General features: G+C 28.5%; 1 protein-coding gene across 27 annotated transcripts in view; it reads left to right on the top strand.

Moving 5' to 3' along the window:
• The window catches only part of LOC107453194 (uncharacterized), a 252200-nt gene that overhangs the window by 47254 nt on the left and 178348 nt on the right, over window positions 1-26598 (top strand). The window lies entirely within an intron of this gene.

Genomic DNA, 26598 nt, shown 5'->3' with positions numbered 1-26598 from the left:
GTGGTCGCGCATTGTCCATAAAAATGAACTCAGGGCCAACAGCGCCCCTGAAAAGAAGTACATAGGGCTCTAGACCTCCTGCCTGTACCTCTGGGCGTTCACGGAACCATTGTCACACAAATGGAGCGGTGTGCGGATATCTTGCATGATCCCTGCCCAAACCATGAGTCCTCCACCAGCATAATGGTCCCTTTCGATAATGTTGCTGGGATGGTATCGGGTTCCAGGTTCCCTCCATATCAATAACCGTCCAGAAATAGCGTCATAGAAATGTGTGTCATAGAAGAATATAGTGTCATAGAAATGTGCGAAAATGCTTTCAATCTCTTAATTTTGTTCACCAGTGTAATTAGATCAGTTAATTAATTAGGGAGACTCAAGTGAAAGCTTTAAGTCAGTCTTTTATGTGATAAAGACATGGATTCGAATTCCAATTTTGGCTGTTTGTTTCATTCTCTACTTTTCTATTCTTTCTTTCTATTTTTTTTTCAAATGGCAGGCACTGAACTCTCTACTTTTCCAAAATAATGGGAATACAGTGAAAGACAATGTATATACTTTTAAAAACTATTCCTATGAAGAAATTCTAATTCCAATATTCGCCTTTACGATTTTTTGGACTCAAATTTATAATGAAATAGTATTTTTTTTTCTAGAAAACCCAACTCGCTATCTAATAGAAATTCCGGAAATGTTTAAAGTACCTCACTGGAAATAATACCATACTGCAACTTGAAGTAAAAATGCAATATTTATAGAAAGCTTGGCTTTTCATTATATAGCTATATGCCTCTCATTTGTATTTTTCATAAAGTTGCTACTCTTTATCCTTTTGTAGAGTTTTTAGGTGATGCGTATTATGTGATATCTAAAATCCCTCTTATTCTTTCTCTATTCAAGACAATATACGCAGTTAAAGCTTTCAGAAGTTTACATCGTTAAAAAAATAAATTAGTACGATTGTTGAACTCAAGTTTTGAAAAATTCTTCAGAGCCTTTTATTTGATTGTTTAAATAATCAACTTTCTCAATTAAACTAATTTTATTAACCCAGAGTTCATTCTTAAAAATAAATGTTTAGTTTTCATTACAGTTTCCGAACCATTACGGAGAATACTAAGGCGGGAAACACTTTGAATGCTTGGAAATAAGCTTTTTAACAATCCATTGTTCCTTTCGAAAGAAAATAAGGAGAGCTTCTTTTGGAACATTAAATATTTAATAGGTTTGCTTGACCCGAGGGAAACAGAAAAAATCGCCAACACCATCGCATCATTTATTCCATTGCCTGAGGTGAAATGGCGGAAGTTGTCTAAGGTGCCAAAATAGAATGTCCACTCGTTGGTTTCTTGATAGCGGCCGCCATTATTTCTAAGCAATAAAGCTTTTGTATTTATCTCAGAGCTAAAGATAAAATATATTTACAAGATGAAGACATAATTCACCGCAGGAATTGATTGCTTAATCCACTTTTGTTTAGTGAAATATTAGCTTCTAACGTTATTGATTGTAAGGAATCGCGATATTGGGTAGGTGTTAAGAGTTATTGTTATTGGGTCAAGCAGGCTCATAATTTATTTTGGAAAAATAAATAAACGGATCAATTCATGCATAATAATTTTTTTTAAAAAGTGTTTTCGCATTTTAATGTATTATAAATTAATTTTTTTATAATAAATTTCTAAATTGTTAACTTCAAATATTAGAAATTACGAGAAAATTGCTTGCAACTTTTGTTTTTCTATATTTACGACATGAAGACATAATTATCCGCAGGAATTGATTGCTTAATCCGCTTTTGTTTATTGAAATATTAGCTTCTAACATTATTGATTGTGGGGAATTGTGATATTGAATAAGTATTAATTATTATTATTGGCCGAAATTAGCCCATAATTTATTTAGGAAAAAAAGTAAATGGATCAGTTCTTGTATATGAAAATTTATTAAAGTATTTTGAAATTCAATGCATTGTAAATTAAATTTTTATAGTAAATTTCTAAATTATTTACTTTAAAAATTACGAAATTATAAAATTTATTTATAACCTTTGTTTTTTTTGGTATTTACAAGATGAAAACATAATTCACCAGAGCAATTGATTGCTTAAGCTACTTTTGTTTTTTGGAATATTAGTTTCCAAGATAATTGATTGTAGGGAATTGAATTTATTGTGATATATTGTGATATATTGTGTAGGTGTTTAAGTTATTGGATCAAACAGGCTTACAATTTCTTTGGGAAAAAAGTAAATAGGTATGTTCCAATATATAAATTCTTTAAAAAGAGTATTTTTACAGTTCATAGCATTGAAATTTTTTTTCTGTAATAAATTCCTAATTCGTTAACTTGAAAAAATTATAAAAGTTATTTACAGCTTATGGCACAATTTTTTATTTTATTTATGCCAAGGTGTATGTTGAAGTTTGTCATTAAGAAAATAAGACTAGTGTAGGACACAGTTAAAAAAAAATGCATAACAAATTTGTATTATTCATAGCATGATATGGTCGCTTTGTTACTTAAAATTTACAGTCGATAGTTTTGTAAACCATTAGAATTTTACTTTATACTTAATAGCGATAGCTTCCAATAACATTTAACTTTCAACTTTATGTCTTATCTAAAGTTTCTTTTACCATTTGACTTTTACTTTATATTTATTATTGGAAGTTTCCTACAACATTTGACTTTTACTTTATACTTTATATGGATGGCATCCAACAGCATTTGACATTTTTACTTCATCCGTGTTATCCATAGTTTCCTACAGCATTCGACATTTATTTCAAATATGTGTTATCGATAGTTTTTTTTTTTACATAATTTGACTTTGTATTATTAAAAGTTTCCTATAACATTCGACTTTTATTACCCATAGTTTCAGTATTACCCATAGACAGACATTTATTACCCATAGTTTCCTACAACATTTGACTATATATGTATCACTGATAGTATCCTATAGCATTTGACCATTGCTTTATAGTTTTCTACACCATTTGGCTTTATATCTATTATTGATGGTTTCCTACACTTTTGATATTTACTTTATACTTAATAGCTTCCTTACAACATTTGGATTTTTTACTATAAATTATTTTACTATATGATTTATTTTACTCTATTACACATAATTTGAACAGCAGACCCAAACTACTAATGTAATGGTAGCCTTGCAATTTTGAACTCAAGCTAGAAGGCAAGGGAACTCCTGGATCAAGTATTGGGAGAAATTTGCCTTCATGTAAGACTTTTTGATGGAACTAACCCGCCCTTGCGCTACATGGAGAGGAAAACCACGAAAAGCTTCCATGGTAAGCCTAACGGCAATGCGACTCCAACCCATAATACTACCAATGACATTATTTTACTTTAGCACTGTTGTTGATGCAAGCCGGAGATGGAATTCGAATTTCAGCCATCGCTGGGGTCATCTTACGATCTATCCCCTGACCCGCCACCGTTCATATGAATTATTATTATTGTATTATTGCATATTTCCATTGTAGTTGTCACAACTACAGCCAAATTGTGTGCCATTTAGCAGTACATTCAAACCAGTCCTATTTATTTTTTGTCCCACTATTAAATGAGTGAAACCTAGCCAGGAACTGTTAGTTCAACTTGGGAGGCCTTTATCGGTAAATCGTTCTTTTTTTTTTTTTTTACAAATATCACATTTAGGTTCAAGTAAGGACCTTTTAGAATGCAATTAGGCATCACCTGTTCCTAAAGAATGAACGTCATTAATTTTTGACTCTTGTTCTGGTTGGAGCAGTTTCTTTGTTTACTCTTTAATTACTAATTCTTTTTTAAAAAAAAGAATGTTTCACGCTTAGAATTTCATGGAATGTCAAGTGGTCAGATGTGAAAGGCCAAAGGTCTTTCATCCCAAACGCGTTTCTTGACGAAAGAATTTTCGAACTCATTCATTTTTCGAGATCGTAATTCACCAGCTGCTTGGACAGAAAAAGAAAATGGTTGTCGACACGAAACGTATTTGCTCTGTTTGAGAGCCACTTGATGAAACGGTGTCTAATGTCGCACTCGTTTTTCGTTCGGAAATTCGATGATGAAGCTTTCTTTTGACAATAGAATAGTTTTCCTAAGAGAAAAAAAACTTTGATAAGAGTTAAATGTTATTAATATTTGAACAGAATTTAAAAGCACGATAACACTCAATAAATACAAGTACTGATAACTGAGGTTATAGATTTAGTAACAATAATAGTGTATGATTTACTGGATGTCTCGAAACTGGAAAACGATTTTAAGTAAAAAGAATTAGTTTTTCAAAAATTTTTCGATTTATTGATCTGTTTTCTGAGCAATTTGATATCAAGAATAATATATCCAAAATTATAGCAAAAATACTGAATCCCACCCATTGAAAATTGAAAATAGCGCACCTAATTTCTGAATTACAATCGTCTGTGAAGTATTTTGTTTAAAGTTGTTTATAAGACTCCCGCTGTTCAAAAGAAATTTAAAAAGTTTTAATTTTATATATACGCTGAAAAACTATTGTTTTGGACTAAATAAAACTATTTTAAAAATATTCTTCAAATATCTCAGACATATATGGGTATTTTTAGAGAATATGATGCATATATTTTAGCATGAATCATTTGTTTCTTTCCTTTGTTGTTTTAAAAGAATGTTGCTTTGATAACTATACACTAGAAATTGCTTGTTTCGGACAAAATAAAACTATTTAAAAAAATTTAAAAATATTTTAAGACATATATGGGTATTTTTAGAGAATATGATGTACATCTTTTATATCAAAAAATAAATTTCACAATATGTCCATTTTGATTATTCTTTATAGATTCTGGAAATTGCGTGTTTTAGGCTAAAAACTATTAAAAAAATATTCCTTATATATTTTCAGATATATATGGATGTTTTCAGAGAATATGACCCTCATATTTTAAAAAGAAACCAGTTTTAAGAGTCCCGCTATTCAAAATAAGTTGAAAAATTCACAACGTCTCCATTTAAATGTTACTTTGATATATACTTTGGAAAATGCGCATATAAAATTAAATAAATCTATTTTAAAAATATTCTTTAAGTGTTTTCAGACATATGTTCGTAGTTTTAGAAAATATGACACACATATTTTAATATAAAACTAGTTTTAGAAGAATCTGGTTGTTCAAAAAATTTTAAATTTTCAAATTGTCCATTACAATGTTACTTTGATATATTCACTTAAATTGAGTCATTCTTTCTGAATAAAACTATTTTAAAAATATTCTTAAAGCTCTTTTAGTTATAAAAACACGTCGAAATTTTATTTCTGGATTTTCATTTATTAAAAGATATCAAAAATTTCAAATTTGAATTTCAAGTATTTTTTTTCTTCTGATTTAGACGTTAACTATTCGCATTGTCATCTCTTAAAAAATTTTGTAATAAAAAAGTGAACACTTACAAAACTTTAAAGTTAACGATGAAAGTAACTTTTGGTCTAATGATCAGATTTTTGCGTATTTAAACTCACTTTAATTGGTTCGGGGGTCTGTCATTGACTATGCTAATAAATCTTGAAAAGTTTCATGAATATTGTTTTTTTAATTGTTAAAATAACTGTCCAAAAACAACAGTATGACACTGTATGAGAATCACATGCATATCTCGCTATTTTTAACGGCAAACGTGTGAAATTATAAAAATTGATAAAAAGAAACCCTATTACATTGTGCATTAACCAAAAGTTTTTTAGTTGTTGTAGGAAACTATTTAATAATGAAATAAGTGCACACATTGAACCTTGTAAGATGTTAAATAAATAATCAGAAGAAACTGAAGCGAAAAGATAAACTTTATTTCACTGGTTTAAAAAAATTAAAATAAAAATTCGACATGTTTCAAGTACTCAATAGTATTTTACTTTTAAACCTAAACCACATTTTATTTTGCTACACGCTGGTAAGTTTGGTTTCTGCTTTCTTTTATTTCATACTCTTTTTCAACTGAATGTTTTAGCCATATCGACACATTACAAAGAATAATTTTTATCTTAGGATAACTATTCCTTATTCAGAAATATCGCATTAAATAATAGCAAAAACATGTGTCCTGAGAAAGACTTTTGGTTTCTCCTATTGATAGTTTTCTATTTTATATTTTGTATGTATATTTGATGTATTTAACTCATCCCCTTTCGTAATAAGTGTGATTAACAAGTTTCGAACCAAGATGGCTTATAATGAATATAAAATGTAAATTTGTCATACTTTTCTAAAATTTAGCTTTAAAAACTTTATGGATTATTAAAGAATACTACTTTTATTTTCAAGATCTGTTTAAAAAACCAAATTTTTTTTGCGCTTATCTTTCATAAAATACAATGTTTAAATGAACGCAACTATTGGACAGAGTTTTGTTTAACCTTTATGCTACTGGTGTGAAGGAAAAAAATAGTTATTTTCTGCATGGCTGATTCTGTTCACTAATTAAGTAATGTAAACGTGACAAATAGATATTACGGCAGGCAAGGTAATATAAATTAATATTAGATAGTCGAAATTTGCACGCAAAAGACTAGTTAACGATGGACTTGAATAATGAAACTTCTGACTCGAATAAGAAGTTAAAAAAAGGGTTTTTTTTTCGTTCTTCAGGGATAGAAATTACCTTTACTTACTAAATTAAATCGAACAAGTAATTTATATAAAGTTATAGTGGCTTACTGACAGACGACTTTATTATTTTGCTAAATAAACAGCAATAAATTAGAATTTTTCCTGATAGAAAGTTTTTTTTATGTAAAATTTTTTTTTAACTGCAATATAGTAAATATTTTAGAAGTAACTAAATTGTTTTGTAAATATTGTTTCGAAATAGTACAAGGACAGAAATGTTTTCCCAATTTGAAATTGATTTATGCACATAGATAGAAAAATATTTATTAATGCTTATAAATTTCATTGAATTACAAAGCTTTTATGGTTGGTTAGTTACTTAATTTTTTATCTGATGTTTAATGATATAAGACTATGCAAGTGCTATGAATGATACCATCAATCCAAGAAATCGGTCTCGTTGACATTTTTTAAGCATCTGAAACTGAAAAAGTATGCAAAAATTTATTTCTTGCATACCTATACAGTTTTTTTTAATATGCACACATTTTTAAATATAGTTTTTGTATTTGCTGTATTAAAGTAGGTATCTGAAATATTGACTTTATTTTTGATACTAAAAATAAATTTTTTTTGTAATAGTTCGATTTTTACAATATGTGCCAAATATTTTTTATTTTTTTAATCATTTAAAAACATTGAAAGTTCATAAAGATACTAATAAGCTGGATTCCCCCCCCCTTCTCACTGCACTTGCCAATTAATTGAAATAATTGGATGGTTTATTTACGTAATAGGAATTTATTTCTATAATGGAGTGAATGTATATAATATTGTCGGTTGTCAACAAGTAAGATTTCATAAATTTGTTTTTCGTATTTTCCATTTAACGAACGAGCAAGGTTAAAAATAAAAGTGAAACTTCATTATTTATAAATTATTAAGCTCACGCCCATGTTTTTTTTTTAAAAATAAGACAAGTTTAACTAAATGATAGTGCGAGACAGGTATAACAAAAAATTGTTTCATGCTTTGTCTTTATACAATTAGTGGACGATGTAGGCTGTCAACCAAAATAAAAATGACGAAATCCTTTTTCTGTTCGGCCGTGCGACAAAAAAAAAAAAAAAAAAAAAATAGAGCTAAAACTGTTGTTAAATAAATTAGCCGTCCTTCATTCCTTGCTGATTCTCGAAGACCTTGAGATAGTCTCATTTTTTTTTCTTTGTGTAATATATTCAATGCACCTCGCCCACCTGAATATGGCGGAAACAGAAGTCATCTTTATCGATGTCTTGTAAAAAAGGCCGGAAATAGTACACGGTAATAAAAAGTTCTATGTAAAGTTTAGAGGGAGTGGAAAAAATAACTTGGAAATGAACTTTTGTCAATATGGATTATGGGTTTGAAATTGCAGAGGTGGAAATTTGTTTGCTAGGTGATAATTATTATTTTCATTTTAGTTTGAAACTTGTTCACGTTCGTAAAAGTAATTAGTTCCTATCACACACATTGTTTAGAAAAAGATTAGATTTTTAAATTGCCGCTAAGTTTAGTCAGGATAAAAATAAATAGAAAATTATGTAAAAGTATAATTTACACTATCATTATACCTATTAAATGCCATGACAAAAATAGTATATTCGTATATTTTTTACGTTTCATAATTAAATTGAGTAATTTATCCTTTCCTTATGAAATTGGTATACTCGTACTTACATTTTACTTTCTAAAATTGGTTTAACGGTGTTTAAACTTTTTGTTGTAAAAATGGTATTGTTTAGGTAAATCAAGCATGGTCCGGTTACATAATCTTTAGCAAAAGCACTACAAGACTATCCTAAAAGCACGGCAAGACTTCTCTATCCTACAACAGTTCAAAATATTTAGAAAAAGACCAGGTCCGGTCACAGTCTGTGAAGAAAAATACTTCCACACAATTAAGAAACGCGAGTGCAACCCGAAAGATTTGCATTTACATTGTTTTTTTTTAATTGCTTGGCAGAGTTGCTGCTCAAAATTCTTTGGAAACACTACCGATTCTTCTAGATAGGATAGATACTCGTTAGATTCTTGGAAGAAGGAATACTTTTATTTCATTTTCTAAATGCAGGTGCAATTCTGTATCTGTTAGTACTAATACTATGAGCCATGGTTGCTCGAATGATAGAGCGCTTGCACAATGAGTTGATATAAGTTCGATTCCCTAAGATGGCTGGTAGATAGAATTCTGCTTCTGTCGCTACAGTCGTTCACGAAGGATATTTTCAAATATCCTCATTAGAGTCGCGATGGATCAGAGAATAGAGCATTCTCCTTCAAAAAAAGTGTCTCAGGATCGAAAATCAGCGGTGGCATCACATCACAGTGATGATGTGAAATATCTTCCTTGGTAGATGGCTCATGGGTTAGAATCCCCTTGCCGTCGGACTAACCGTGTGAGATTTTCGTGGTTATCCTCATATAGCTCAAATACGGGTTAGTTCCATCGAAAAAGTCCACGAAGTTTGTCCCAATGTTCAATCTAGGAGTTCCATTTTCTTCTGAGTTAGGTTCAAAATTACAAGGCTACGGAGTTGAACACAGATAGCCGTAAACTCAGAATTGGGTCAGCTGTTTAACGCTGATTATAAAATAAAATATCCTCAGTGGCAGAAAGATCACTGTGTAGGATATATCTTTGCCGTTGAGCTTACCGTGGATGGTTTTCGTGGTTTTCATCTCTATGTAACACAAATGGGAGTTAGTTCCAGCAAAAAGTCCTTTTCGAAGGTTAGTTCCTCATTTTCTGAGCTGGGTCCAAAATTACAAAACAATAGAGTGGAACATATCGATAGTCGTTAACTCAAAAATAGATCTACTGTTCAACGCCGGTTGCAAAATAAAATAAAATAAAATAGCAATGCTATAATTATAGCAAGTAAGAAGAAGTGTAGATAAAGAGTTAGGTATTAAAAGTGCTATAATTTGCTAGACAACGAGTAAAAAGTTTGATTTATAAGACAAAATATTTGAATAGTCAATGTTTCAAAGGTATATTTTAATGTTAATGTTTCAAAGGTATAAAATGTCATCTTATCTTAATAAATATATAGAATAGTTGTCCCATGTTTCAAAGGTATATTTTTATACCAGATCTTAAGTTTGAGCATTCCGAGTCATTAAAATGCCATCTCTTTACCTTAATAAATATATAGAAATCCCATGTTTCAAAGGTATATTTTTATACCAGATCTTAAGTTTGTGCATTCTGAGTCGTTAAAATCCGATATTCTTACTTTAATATTATATCAGATCTTAAGTTTGCGCATTCCGAGTCATTAAAATGCCATTTTCTTACTTTAATAACTATATAGAATAGTTGCCCCATATTTCAAAAATGCATTTTTATACCAAAAATGTGTGCATTCCGAGTCATTAAAATGACATCTCCTTACTTTAGTAAATATATAGAAATCCCATGTTTCGAAGGTATATTTTTATACCAGATCTTAAGTTTATGCATTCTGAGTTGTTAAAATCCCATCTTCTTACTTTAATAAATATCAATTAAAATGCAATAATATTAATCTTGTGTAGAGCAATTAATGATGTTTAGAAATTTGCCCTTTTCAATTCAATGTCAGATATCCGAAGAATTCAGTCTTCAACAATGAATTGCTTTTTGGAAAGGATCCAGGAACAACTAACAAACCGGAAAGAGAAAAGGCTTTCTTGATATGCCGGGGGAATCATCAATCCTAGACAAGATATTAACGTATTATCGATTCCCCAAATAAGAACATACTTGTCTCTGGATTATATCTGACAGATGGCGTTGCTGTGCATCAAACAATAGCTTCAGTAAATGATCTCCAATTTGCACCATATGGTATTTTAAGATATTGCCATCCATTTTTAAGTATATGTAATTTTATGTTGCTGTAGTAGCTATAGAATCTTTAAAATGCGTTGTTGATATATTTATGTTCAAGATGCTGTTAGTATATCTACCTGATTTTTGAATTATTCGTGTAGTTGTGTAACACGCATGTTTAATAATGTTTGTATATTAAACCGTAATACTGTACGAATTTGTTGCAATCATTATAAGAGGTTTAATTGAACCACGCTTTTGATTAACTTGAACCATAGAACAGTGTAATGAAGCTTAGGATACACGATAATACGATTAAATTTAGCAACATATTAAGTTTACAGCAAGTATGTGCTTTTGAACACGTTTCGAACTTCCCTCTTTTTTTTCTTTTTTTTTAAGCTTAAGAAATATTTTTGTTCCATTAAAAAATGTTGCAAGTTTTAAAATTATTTTTTGCAAAAATCCAAAATTTTCTTGTTAAATTATACATTTAGTGAATCACAGAGCGAAGCATGTGAGGTATTTTTTTTTGTATTGATAACTTTCTTAATTGCTCACAAAATTACTCTGGCATACTCCCGCAAAGGTGGAAAATTCACTATCTTCAAATGCCCATTATTTGTTTAATTCTTAAAAATTTTTCTTATAGAAAGTCAATTTCACAACCATGGAACTAAAAAACAAAAAATTTAATTTTTCTTAATAAATTACATTTTTTGTTAAGAAAAATTTTGTAATTCCAAATTTCAATCAAAATTTATCTAAGAATTTTCTATTATGTTTATACAATTCAAATGCAGCTAAAATTTTTCAATAATGCACATTCACTCCAAATTTAAGTAGTGCAAATTTTATCATACTTTTAATTGTTTTCAGCTGTTTAAAGGATTTAATCCAAATTTGGCAAGGGATTTTCATTGGTGCATATTCCATCTAAATTTTTAATTGTTTTCATTAGTTTAAATGATTCTATCTAAACATAGATGGTAATTATCCACAATGCCCATTTATACAGAATTTTAAGTAGTTTTAGCTAGCTACAAAAATACCTTTTTGGATTCTCGGAATTTTAATTGTAAGTAATTTTGCACCTTACAATGAAATAAGAATGCACATAGAATGCAAAATAAATTACAACCAAATGTTATTTCGGGTTTATCACACTATCCGAATTTTTTTTAAATATTCAAAAAATAACATATGATTGCAAAATATCTGTTTTCAAAATTAATTGAAATACGACAGTCAAAAATACAATCTATGGATGCACACTCTTATTTGACTATCGATAAATTAAAAAAAAGAAACATGACAAAATAGAAATTAAGAAAAATAGAATTTCTTTAAATTTTTTCAAATGATTTGAATTTCATTTCATTGAACAATTTTTCTTGAACTTCAAACAATAAATAATAGCAATTGCATATGTAACCGGTCAATTGATTATTTTGACAAACTAAATCAATTAATTTCCACTTCCTTACTTATGCAATTAAAGTTCAAATGAATGGTTGCAGTTAAAAAAATAACTTCAATTCTTTTTATCAAATTTTTAAAACTACCAAACACCTAGCAATACCCTTTCTATTTTAGCATAAAATATTGAGAAAGAAAGAGTTTTTATTCACTTTATGTTAATTACTTCATCGATTGTTTCAGTCAGCCCTCAATGTTCACTCATAAATTCCATAAAAATCGTTTGGTACAATTTTTTTACAAGATGAAAATTGCACCTTCCATAACGATCTCTTTTCCCCCACTACTTCGAAAGTGATTAAAGCAGACGTTATTTCTAAACTCTATCCCTTATTTCCGAAATCGCTTGTTCGAAAATTTGATTACGGGTTAACACTTGACACCAGACACTTAACTTGTCCACGGAAATGAGTTTTTTCCTCCTAACTTTCATTTTCAGCACTTACGTTAAGCTTTAATTTAGTATCGGTTTAACAACTAATGATCTCTTGAACTCTTAAGACTTAGATTTTTTTTTATAGTTTTTTTTAAAAATTGTTCTGCTGTATTGAAAGTCGCATTTCCTGTATTTGACAAATCGCTAATTTTTTAAAATGCCATAATTTAAAAAGTTTTATAATGTTTATTCATTTAATGATAAACAGTTTCTGTAATCCTTTGACGCAGATGAGACACTGGTGTCCGTTCCTTCTTACATATTTTTTTCTGACACTATATTTCAAGCAAAAATATGTTTGGCATTTTTTAATTATAAGAAAAATGCATAATGGTGACTAAAAAAATCTAAGATTATCGGAATTATAATTGCATTAAAATATGAAGTCCAAAAAAGTAGTTTAACCCTTTGAAGCACAGTGGTACGACAGCGAAACCGCACTTTTTAAAAAATTATTCCTAGCGGCACAAAGGTCAATCTCCGAAACCAATAATATTAAAGTATTATTTTAACTTTACTAAACATCACCAGATAGCAGCACTACACTTAGATTATATCTTCCTTTGAAAAAAATAAAAAGTTTTCAAGGCCCTTTTTCATTACTACAAGTTTTTTTTTTTTTTACTCAATAAAATACAAAAAAAGTTTGAAGTATATCACTCAGATTTGTTGTTTATGAGCTTCTTTTGACACACAAATTTTTCCCAATAAAGATTCCTCAGAAAAGTATTTAATTTTTACCTTTATATTTTTTGGTTTCAGAGTGAAGCCACTGTGCCCCTAGAACATTATATCCACCAACACGAGTCTTTATCCTTTTTCCCCCTTCCTTCACTCAGATAGTGAAGTGGGTAAAAATTTATTAGGGTTTTTTCTTCATGGGGCTTATAAATGGGGAGCAATGTGTCTCTTATCTATTTCTATTGAAAATAAAGTCTATTACTTCAAATTTCTTATCTGAAACAAGTTAATTCTGCTCATTTGAGTTCTTTTAGAATAAGCGAACAGTCGTATTTAGTTGATGCTATAATATCTATTTTCTACTATTAAAATTTTTCAGCATTTTATTTGTCTTAAAAATTAAGAATTTAAATTTTTTATTATTATTATTATTTATTTATATTGTTGATTTTCAATTAAGATAATCAATTTCAATTCAATGATAATCAATTCATTTTATTTTATATTTTATTTTTATTATTATACATTTTATTTTTATTATTATACATTTTATTTTTATTATTATATATTTCTGTATTATTTATTTTATCCTGATATTGTATAATATATATTATATTTTACTTAGAATATTTTTTGTGTTTGAAATTCATGCGTTTTATTTTTCACTAATATATATTTTATTATATACTATTTTTGTATTATATTATATTTGTTAAAGCCTTTTTTGGTCTTTAAAATTATATAAATAGTTTTAGTACTTTAAGTTTATTGTTTGATTTCTGAAAAGTGAAAATTTATTGTAAAAAAAGTTAAAAAAGATAATATTTTTTTTTCACATGAAAATGTTCTATGTGGACACTGGTTAACCACCGAAACCACCACCCCCTGTGTGGTGCAATGAATCAGAATTTTTTTTAAATGTCATTTTCCCATTCTTAGATCCTAAGCATCATAATTAGTTTCTCAATTTTAAAAAAATATGAAAATTTATGTTCGTGTGCCTCAAAGGGTTAAGAAATTATTTTTTCATTCATATTCAAAAATTCATCAATAATTGATTTTATAGACTAATGAAAATTTCAATGATGAATAACTGCTTCTCTTGGATCTAAATAACTTCAAATAAATGCGTTTTTGAAAAATTTCTTACAAGGCAAACCTTTTTTGGAAGATTTTACCTTTAATGGCAAAATAGACACAAGTGTTTCATGTTGCGTTTTATATCCATAAATTATTAAAATGTTCATAATATTTTTAATTTATTTTGACCAATTTTTATACAAAATAACGAAAAAATTATTAAAAACATATTTAATAAAAACTCAGAGTCAAGGGGTTATTGATAGCATTTTCTTTATTATTTCTTTATTTGAATAATTTTATTGAAATAATGTATAAATCATAGAATTATCATCAGAATAATTTTCAAAATCAGCATAGAGTGAAAAATTGACCAAACTTAACAGTCACGAATAGCTGTTATACTCACAACAAATATAAAAGTAACATTATTTGATAAGAGCAGTTATTCTATCTCACGAAAAGCTTTCATAGAACAACCTTAGTTGCACGTATTTGACACAGGTTATTTGTTTCAGAAACTGCTTAGTGCCGCGAGTGCAGTGTTAGTAAGTTTATGGGTTAGAATCCCATAACTTTCGGATTAACTGAGGAGGGTTTCGTGGTTTTCCTTCCCTATATTTTACTTTATACCCGTCGTTGAACAGCTGACCCGATTTTGAGTGTAAGACTACCAATGCTCAACTCCGATGCCTTTTAGTTTTGAACCCAATCTAAAAGACGAGGGAACTCCTGGACGAGTAATGGGATGAGTTTGCCTCCGTGGAGGACTTTTAGATGGAAATAACCAGCATTTGCGTTCCATGGAGAGAAAAACCACAAGAAGTTCCCATAGTTAGCCTGACCGCAATTATACTTTCCTCCAGACGTGGACACGTACCTAGGTTTGCAAAACCCTTACCCGTATAGTCCACGTCTGGCTACCAGTCCAGCTCGCCACAACCCGGTGAGCTAGCCTGATCAGAGGGAATTTATTATGAAAAATTGCATAATACATATAAAAATTTTTACAATAAAATTTAGTAAACAACATTGAAAATCTTGCAGACAATGAAGTGCAACACATTTGTTTAAAAGGAAAAACAATGACTGAAACAATAAATGAAGTAAAAAGAGCATGAACAATAAAAAAAAATGAATTTTGTTATATACATAAAAATTGAAAAAGAGAAAGAAAAATAATAAAGAAAGTGTACATAAATATAATGTCGGTTATACTGTAATAACGGCAATTATACTGTAACACTTGATCTGTCTACCACTGAGAGTATTTTACGTTAGCACTGTTGTCGGTGCAAGCCGGATGCGGAATTCGTTCTCTGGGATTCGAACTTGTATCACCTCATTGGAAGGCGAGAGTCCTATCCCGTGAACCACCATGGATCACCTACCATATCTGACGCAAAATGTGATTAGCTTTGCTTAATGAATACTTTTTAAAGAACAAATTTCTTACATTCTTGATTAAGGAGTTTCCCGGTCGGCCGAATGAGGCTCAAAACTAGATAGATGTGGATATAAACGTTAGATTTTAAATATATATATTATATAAAATTAAATGACTTAAAAAATTAGATAAGCAACTAGGTTTGTGAGTTCAAGGAGTTGAACTCAGACGTGGTTTCCAAACAGAAAACTTAAACACACCCAGACACAAAGGAAGAAAATAGCACTACATTAACCCAACTCTCGTTTCTCGTTAAAAATTACTTTTCTTATCACAACCGAAGACGTTCTTAAACTGAACAGAAATTACAAATTATACGCTCATTTTCCGTGAATTACAGCAATTACGCTTCCGTTTGTGTATTTAGAGCCGAGATTCAGGGCCAGCACAAAAGACATTTTCTTTTTTCACTTTGCGGACACTGCTCTTTTAAATTTTATGGGACTTTTTCTCCGCGTGTGTTATTGTGTGGTCTTTTTTTTTTTCAACGTTTTTATTTTCTTTCTCTATAAAGCGATGACGTCTGTCCGGATAGAACCTCTCGCATAGTTTAAGCAAACAGAAACAAATGGTTTCCACATTGTGTCTCTTGAATTTCCATCCGTTTCTCATTTTTTTTTCTTGCATTTTTTTAAACTTGAATGGTTCAGCTCTTCATATATTATTTCTGAATGTTTTTCTAAACTCTTTCCTACAATTTCAGTACCTTGAACTTAAACAAAGCTGTAATTTAAATCTATATAATCTCGCCGTAAATGATTATCGCCGTTAGACTGGACAAATATATTAAATATTAAAAATATGTATGAGTTGGAACATTTCTACAATCGACAATTTGGCGAGATTTTTTCATTTAGAACAAAATTATTAAAAATGATGAATGATTATCAGTTTTTGCAAATTTTAATGAGCTTAGCATTGCCTTTAGAAATATAATTAAAAAAAATTCTAAGTGTATTAAAAGTTATTATTGAGGTTTTCTAAGCTCTTTCCCACAATTTAAGTACCTGGAACCAAAAGTCAAGTACCAAAGCTATAATTTTAATCTATATCATCTAACCAAACATGGCAGTACTTTTACTTTCGTTACTTGTACCGCCGGTACAAGTAAAAAGTACGTACTTTTACTTGTAATTCGTTACTTTTTAAATTTAGTACTTTTACTTGTACTTTCGTTACTTTTTTAGGGAAAAAGTAAAAGTATTTGTAACGGAAATATCGAATGAAATCGTTACTTTTTTCTAAAACTCGGTAAACTTTCTTTAAAAAAAAAAAAAAAAAAAAAAAAACAATGCAATATATATGCATTCACAGCTAACTTCGTGTTCAAATACCTTCTATTTCAACTTATACTACACATTCAATTATTTTTTACTAGTTCAAAGATCACAAAGCTATCTGTTTGCTTTGTTTATGTTTGTGTTTTTAAAACGCGTTTCTAAAGAGTAAAACAATTTTGAATCAATGGTAATTTAATTAAATAAAAATAATAAGCTAAAAATTAAAGTCAATAAATAAAATTTCTTTTTCGTGCAAATCCATAAAAAGTTTGATATTAAAATTATATTTGATTTTAAAATTATATTATATGATTACATTATAAAATTATATTATAATATTCTTGCGAATTTAAAAATAAATTAATATCCATAACTTTCAAAATTAAAAATAATTAAATAAATAACAACAATTTTGCAAAAACATTAAAGAACATAAGAATATTATTCAATGAAATTTTAGGTTACTTTGAATTTTCGATTTCCTAGAAATGTACTTTTAAATCGTTACTTTTTTTGTTTAGTACTTGTCCTTTTACTTGTACTTTTACTCGTTACTTTTTAAAATAAGAACTTTTTACTTTTTACTCGTTACTTTTTTTAAAAATACTTGTACTTTTACTCGTTACTTTTTAAAAGTAACGTTGCCATATATGCATCTAACCGTAAATGATTATCTAAGACTGGACAAATATATAATAAATATTAATGTTTATATATTAAACTTTGTAAGAATCGACAATTTTCCATTTAGATAAAAATTATTAAAATAGTTGAAAGATTATCAGTTTTTGCAAATTCTTATGAGCTTAGCGTTGGAATAACTATCGAATTATAAGTTTTTTAAGAGTAGTAAAAATAATTTAAAAAAAAAAATAAATTCTGCGAGAAATATTTTTAAAGTTATGATTTCCATATAGTCTAAATATTTGAGTTGTAGATAAAATTCATTAGGTATTATATAAAATTATAGTACGTAAAATATAATAGATAGAAAAAATATAAGTAAAATATATCAAAGTGCTGAAAGATTTGACCATGAGTCGTGATTTAAATCTTTTTTTCGATCTTGTAATTTTACGCTGTAATTTTACGCCAATAGTAATGCAACCAATATTTATCTTCTTATTTATCATTATTTATTATTGTTATTCATATTTATCAATATTATATTTATTACTATTTATATTATTATTAAGTATTTATTATTATTTATCCTATGGTTTTGCGCATGTAATAATGCAATCATTATTTATGAAAATAACTATTGCATTATTACATGTATTATAAAAATATTATAATACATGTAATAATGCAATAATTACATGAATCAAATCTGCATTGTATTATAAAAATAATTATTGCATTATTACATGCATTACAAATATTATAAAAATAATCGATAGGTATGATTTTAAGTCTTTTCGGAGGCTCGCGTAGAATTTCTTGCCTGTTTTTATTTGGAAAACATTGCTCTTGTATAGTATAAGCGTAATTATTAATTAAAATATTTTATTCAAGAATTATCAATGAATAAGTTTTTAATTTATTCCCAAGCAGTGAAATTGACATATTTATTTATAGAAATGAGCTTGACAAAATGAGTTTGATACGAGTTTGACAAATGACTAGTGAGTTTAGCAAAATGAGAGATAATTATTCAATTTTTAATTATTATTTAAAATATTTCATTAAATAATTAAAAATTCAACAATTATCAATGAATAAGTTTTTAATTTATTCCTAAGCAGTGAACTTGACTTAGTATTTATTTATAGCAGTGAACTTGACAAAATGAGTAATAAATACAAGGAACGAAATATAAAGAAAAAGTAATGAGCAAATCATAATTATTTGAATAAATTTCAAAAAATCAAAATCTTATGGTGTAAAATAAATTGTTCAATTTCGCATGAATAAATAAATTCTAATGAGAGAAAATTTTTTAAAAAAAGTAATTATTTCCATATTAAAAACGTTAGGAATATAAATGAGCAAATTTCACCAATTCTCTGGAATATTTTACTATGACTCAGAACTAAAATTTTTTTCTATCTTGTGACGTAATACCAAATAGTGATGCAAACACTATTCATGTTTTAAAATAATGTATAAGAAAAATGGCTATTTTTCGCCCACATGGAATTTAAATGTCTTTCTCAATGCTCCCATAAAACGGAATCAGAAATAGCGTCCTTCCCCAGTGGAATGTTAAACACAAACAATACTCGACTTGCCATACCTGTCTGGGAGAGATGTACGGAAATTTGAAATAAAACGGGGAAATAAAACATCTCTCGCGCGTCGATAGCGAATTCCTTCTTCAGGTTCTGAAAGTGACAGGTTTGCCGATGTTAGAGGGATCGTCTGCAAAATATACTCTGAAACGATTGAAGAAAATCGATATATCAATTTTTTCGACGAAATCGCTTGCGCTATAAATAAATCATTAGTTAAATTGATATTGGATGTTACTTTTGTCTTGTTATAGATAAATGAAGAAAACTAATTTTTTTTTTTCTCGTGTGATGTATTTCTGGAATATGAGTTTTTGTCAATGATCTGAAGTTATGATTTACGCAAAATCACAAGATTAAAACTATTATCTTGTTACTATTATATTCAGTCCATCTTGGTGTAGAAAATCCAATAATGATTAAAAGTAAGTTTCTAGGTTAATAAGTAATTCTCGATGGAAAGTTCTTTTGTGCTACCTTTATTTATATAATCATTTTTTGAAATCAAATCGATATTGTCGCCAGAAAAAAGCTTTCGTAAATTATGACCTGAAGTGTGTTTTACACAAAATTATTAGATCATTTCTGGCTGATATTCCTGGTCTTAAATGGACTAAAAGGTGCAATTATAGTTAAAAGTCATGTACATAAAATTTTATTATATATTTTTAATTAAAAAAATAAGCAGTTTTTGTGCTACTTCTGTTTGAAATATCAATTTTTGCGATCAAATAAATAACAATCTATCACATATAAGAAAAAAAATCAAATTCAATGCAATTTCTCAGTACAATTTTTTTTCTTCTCTAATTCATATTTTTTACGGATTTTTCTGAATTCCATAATTTTTACAGTTTAATATCTCTGTCCCTAGATTTGTTTTTCTAAATTACATAATCGGTATAAAATGTTCCATAACAAAGTAATATTTTTATTTAACATTCAATTACGGAATTTTGCACATACTGGTTTAAAATACTGAAAGTTCCTCGAATAATTTTTTAATTCCATATTTTTTATAAAATTATCTCAGTTTTATTGTAAATTAATCTTTAGTTTACAATGATATAATTTCGCACAAAAATACATCTTTATGACACTAAAAGTTTATTTTTTTTCAATTCCATTTTTTCTTACAAAAAATCTCAGTTCCAAGTTAATTTCTTAAAAATTCAATCTCATAATTTCCCACATACTTGTTCAAGATAATAAAATTTATAATAATTTTTTTTTTTTAAATCCATATTTTTTATTAACTGTTCTCGTTTGCCCAGTTGTGATCTTTTATTTGGTTTACAATAATAGAATTTCGCACAAAAGTACAAGTTGATCATACTAAAAATTTCATGATTTTTTTTTTCAGTTGCTATATTTTTCTTCACAAAATCTTAGATGCAACTTAATTTTTTAAAAATTTAGTAGCAGAATTTCACACACGTTTTATATAGTAAAAGTTCCACAAAATATATTTCAAATTCCATTTCTTTAAAAAATAATTGCAGTTTCATCATAAATTGATCTTTTATTTAGTATTCAATAATCGAATGCTAAACAGTATATTAAAAGCTCCTCGAATTGTTTTGTCAACTCCATTTGACAAAATGATTTTAGTTCCATAGTAAATTCGATTTAAACTTTCCCAATCAAACTTTTTAATAGTTTTTTATTTATAAAGAATATTTTTTGTGCTGACTAATATCTGGAGTCTACATCGCGAAAAAAATTGGAGTTCATGTTATGTAATTGCAACATGTAACATGTTATGTAAGAGTGATTCCGCTACTTTGGTTTCTTTACTGAACTATATCTGAAACTTGTATGAAAATTATTTTTAGAAATTTCGTGAGATGAAAAATGTTCAACGTTTAAGCAATAATCCGAACAATGAGAATTTTTCATCAGAAATTTACTTAATTTTTGCAATTTTTCGAAGATTTCATTCATGAAATCGAGATGCATAAGAGTGATTTCGTTACTTTGATTTTTGTTCTGAACTATGCCTGAAACCTGTATGAAAATTGTTATTTTTAGAAATTTATTATTTCCGAGAGATGTAAAATGTTCAACGTTAAAGCAAGATTCCAAATAGTAAGAATTATTCAGGGGGAATTCTTTTAATTTTTGCAATTAATTATTCAAAGATTTCATGCATACACTCAGCCTGATTATGATGAGCGGAAGCATTAAAATTTCACGATGTTCCGTGATCAGGAGGGGAGGAATTTGCAAGTTTTATGACTTCCTTTTGATTACTTTCTCATCGGTGCTCATTTTTGATCTTCTTTATTAAGAAGCCATAAGTCTTAACTAAACGATTGCGAAACCTTATCCACGTCTTTCACACATACCTATTAGTGTCAATTCATTGTTAGGGATCACTCACAAATTAAATTATTCATTTCAGTTTCAGTAAGAATAGTTTAATTTTTAATTAGAAAGGGGTGAAAAGTCTGATAAATAATTGTATCTCATTAGAAAAATTTATCAAAGTTCTTTCGTCAATATTAATCCCAGTTTGAATGCTTTACACTCTTAGCAAAAGTTTGATTTAAAACTCTTAATACTGTCTTGCTGAAAAAATTGGTTTAATTTTAATCAGAAGAATCGCTTAATTGTTTAACCCCATTAATATTAATATCTTTTATTATTCATTATAAGGGTCATTCTCACGAAAACTGTCATTTTTCAGTTCATAAAATCCCAAAAAAGTAAAGTGAATAAAAAGCTCTGAAACTTTTTATATTAATAGAAATATGTAATGACATTATAAAGAAAGTATATATCCTATAAATTATACTTAATATTTAAATTAATTAATTTTTTAAATAATTAATTTATAATAATTAATAATTAATTAATTAATTTAATAATTAATTAATTAATTTAATAATTAATTAATTAATTTAATAAATAAATTAATTAATTTAATAAATAAATTAATTAATTTAATAAATTAATCTTTTAATTTATTTTTCAAATTAATTAATAAGTAAATTAATTATTTTCCCTATTTAAAAAGTGAGGGAATGACACTAATAGTGAGGGAATGATATTTTATTTTAATACATGTTTTTATCTAAGTTACATCTACCTATAGTTTGAAAATGATAACATACTAAGTATATCTAATATTTATTATAATTTAGTCTTATATATTTAATAGTTTTTACAGGTTTGGGAAATAAAATTGATTGGCACGATTGAACAAAAAAAAATTTGATAATATATTCTTCTTGAATCATTCCCTCACTTTATACACAAGTGAGGGAATGATGAATTCAATGAAATTTCAAAATAACAGTTAGGCTTAATGAATTTTTGAAGTCAATCACATACAATTATATTCATACAAGAAAGCAACATATAATTATCCACTTTCTCGGTGAAGTGGTATTTTATTTTACTCTAAAAAATGACATGAGGGAATGACAAATGTAAAAAATTTTACCTGGTTTGATTCATTCAAATTTATTCCACAGCAAAGCTTCTTTAAGTTGAAGATGGAAACTTACTGCAATTTTGTTCTATGATGCCAGTTGTTAACTTCTGAAGTTTTTATTAAAATATTTTTATTCTAAGAAGATTGCAGGTGATAAGAACATTGTTGTGAGGGAATGACGGGAAACACTGGGGACAAAGTTTAAAATGGTGCTGTGTTAATATTTTTATCAGAAATTCAATTTAAAATTGATTTTCTGAATTCTATATTTCAGTATTCTGAAATAAAAAACACGAATTTGTAAAAAAAATTTTTGTATTTCAGAAACAATTTTTTTCATTTTTTAAATCAGCAGTGGGGACAAGTGAGGGAATGACATATTGGTATATTTTAATTACCTAAAATAAATAAAAAATAAAAATTGATAATTTTATTTTTATTCTTTTGTTAGCTTGCATTCTGAAGGACATTTTCCCTGAATTTGTTTTCTTCGTAAGCTGTAAAACAAACTTAAAATATACTGGGGACATGAAAATGACTGTTTTTGTGAGAATGACCCATAACTATTATTACGGCGTTATTATATATTAATATAAATAAAATAGCACCCGTTAATATATCGCCAAAATGGCGAGACATGTTTTCCTCCCAGATTAAATTTTTTAAAACCATTGAATAATTTCCAATTTGTACGAGCTTAAATGATGCAATTTTGCAAATGCAATGTTTTGAGCCGAAGTAATAAAGTTTAGTTAATGCGTCGTGGTGGCTCAAAGGATGGAGCTCTCACCTCCCAATAAGGTGACACAAGTTCGAATTCCAGTGATGGCTGGTCAAAATGAATTCGGCTTTCAGTTCACAGCACCCAAGTGAAGACGCAAAATATCTCAGTGGTAGTCGAATCATAGGTTAGAGTCCCCTTGCAGTCAGACTAACCGTGGGAATTTTTCACCGTTTTACTCTCCTTGTAACTTAAGTGCGGGTAAATTCCATCAAAAAGTTCTCCACGGAGGCCACTTTCTCCCAATGCTTGATCCAGGAGTTTCCTTGTCTTCGGGGCTGGGTTCAAAATTACAAGGCCACGGAGTTGAATACTGGTAGTCGTAAACTCTGATTTGGGTCTGTTGTTCAACGCCAGTTATAAAATAAAATTTATAATACGTACAAATAATTATTTTTATACCCTCAGTGGTAGACGGATCATGGGTTAGAGTCCCCTTGCGGTCATGTTAACCGTGGGAGGTTCTCGTGGTCTTCCTCTCCATGTAACGCAAATGCGGTTTAGTTCCATCAAAAAGTCCTCCACGAAGGCAAAATTTCTACCATTACTTGATTCTCGAGTTCCCTTGTCTCTTTAATTGGGTTCAAAATTACAAGGCGACGGAGTTGAACATTAGTAGTCGTAAACCCAAAAATTGGGTCGACCGTTCAACGATGGTTATAAAATACATTGTTTTAAACCATGGGGGAGAGAGCGATTGGTGAGCCGTGTTTCTCCTTTGATCGTATCCCAGCAATTGCTGGAAGAAACGAATTCCGCACCCGGCTCGCATATACTCAGTGGTAGACGAATGCCTGTATAGAGTCGCCTTGCCGTCGGGGTAACCATGGGAGGTTTTCGTGGTTTTCCTCTTCATGTAAGGCAAATTTGGGAAAGTTCCTTCAAAAAAGTCCTTGACGAAGACAAATTTCTCTCAATACTTGATCCAGGAGTTCCTCTGTCTTCTGTATTTGGCTAAAAATTACAAGGCTACGGAGTTGAACATTGGTTTAAGTAAACTTAAAATTGACACGGCTTTTCAATGACGCTTATGAAATTAGAATGAAATAAAATGCAATGCTTTCAAATGTTAAAAAATTATGTCGCAATTTTTTATTTTTACAAAACTGTAGCCATTTTTCATATAGAAATTTTGCGCTTTACCGTGATGATGTGATTCTATTCTTTGACACTATAGATTGGACAGTTATTGTTTGGTGTTAAATTCAAGTAAATTGATTAAATTCAAAACACAGATATTTAATACAATATAGATTTAGTTATTAACAGCCGGTTTGATAATTATTAGAGAAATTATATACCTTCGGATTTTAATAACCATTTCTTTGGAGACATGTTTATTTGTTGAAAGAAATTGAATCGTATCCTTGTAATGTTTTCATCACCGTTTAAGTTTCATGAGAAAAATTGAATTCACTTTTTATCAACCTCGATATTGATTCGTCAGTTTTTGATTATCTTTTCACTCTAATATTAATATATATCAGTGTTAGCTATAAAAACCTCTAATGCTCTTGTTTTTAACAGAAATTTTCCCTTTAAGGTTTTGCCATTTTTATATTTAAGTGGATTTCCCGCCGAAGAAGAGTTCTAGTGACGTCTTTTCTGTTTCCTTAATATCATTATTATCATTGTTAAATCTGACGTGGTTTTTATCACCCTTATAGTTTTTATGTCTGGAACAAATGACGAGGGAAATTACGAAGTGGTTTAAACTATTAGCTTCTCTATTAATCGTTCTAACTGAGGAAGATGAGAAGGCAATTTTAAGAAGAATGATTTATAATTGAGCCGCTCAGAAGCCAATGCGGTTAAGTCCATTTTTTGATATTTTCTGATTTTTGGAAATTTTGATGAAATAAATAATAATCTTCTAAGTTATTAAAGGATTAACTCGTTGGTTACTTTTTTCTAGGTTAGACAGCCCTTTTTTTAATAGCTTCTGAATATATTGTACAATAATTTCAGAAGCCATTGTGAATAAGTCCACTTTTTATATGTATTTTTTTACATAAATTTCTTATCTTTTTCAGCTGCCAAAAGGTATAAGTCCTAAAATTTTCAAGATGCTGTCATTATTTCAATAAATACTTACGTTTTTATTTAGACATCCTGTACATATCTTGTTTTTTTGCAGAGTTTACACCTCGAAAAAAGACTTTATACACTTTTCTAATTAAATTATTAAACCAAGAATTTTAAAAACTAATGTATCAGAAAACATTAATTTTCTCAATTTCTGTGTTTTGGACTTAACCGCATTGGCTTCTGAGCGACTCAATTTTAAGTAAAACAAGCTATTAATATCAAAAGTATTGTATAAAATCATAGAAATGTAATGTTTTTCACGTTCGTCATCTTTCATGGTCCTCCGTTATTTCAGTATGCAATTAAGTTTTATAGTTTTCATGCGTAGTTATGCATAAGATTTTGAGATAAAGGAGAATGAAACTTAAAATTGCCAAAACTATAAGGAATAGTTTTTTAAGCTACTGTGGAAGTATTTGGTTAGTATTACCCGGTAACACATTTTTTTTTCTCATAAAAATTATTTTTTATCATTGCGATTTTCCTACTATATTCATTTTTTCTATGTTGGCTTTTTTTTCTGTTTGTTTTTACGAGTTTAAGATTTTATAGCAATGTAAGCAAATTTTTCCATCATATACGTAAGTTAAGTTTCATAAGAAAAAAAAAGAGCAGGCAAACTATACTTCATTAATTTTTTTCAAAAAAAAATTAATGACTTTGAAATAAAATTTTATTTAACGAATTATTTATTTTTAGCATAAAAGAATTTCCTACAAAAGTATCAGTAGCAATCGGTGAAAAAGTTTCTAATTCCACAGATATTAAATACCTGAGCAAATCATATAATCGTATAAGCATCGTATCTGATCATCATTCAAATTTGAAGAATAGTTTCATTCAGTTGAACCAATTAACTTATCGATGAAAAACAAAATTAAGTGTAATGCACGGAATTTGGTTTAATAGCTGATTTATCCGCCGATAAAACTAGAATAGAGCTTTCAATACATGACAAAGTCTTATCTTGTTTTTGTGTTAACTTCGTATCAGTTTAATCTATACCCATTTGACCGCCAGACAAGTTAGTTAGGAAATTTTTATATGGACCCTTATGCTAAACTTTGAATGAATAATTATCGGAATAATTACCTTTTGAACTAATTCTATTGTCAAATTAAATATTCAAATGCCCTAATCGAGTTAATTTTTATGTAAAGTTTTGAATTTTAATTCTATAGAATTTTATTCAAATAGAAAC

This window comes from Parasteatoda tepidariorum, chromosome 9 (assembly GCF_982258835.1).
Source record: "Parasteatoda tepidariorum strain Cologne lab strain chromosome 9, Ptep-v5.0, whole genome shotgun sequence".
Lineage (NCBI taxonomy): Eukaryota > Metazoa > Arthropoda > Arachnida > Araneae > Theridiidae > Parasteatoda > Parasteatoda tepidariorum.
The sequence above is the reverse complement of the archived record's forward strand: the minus strand, read 5'-3'. Positions and strand labels throughout refer to the sequence as shown.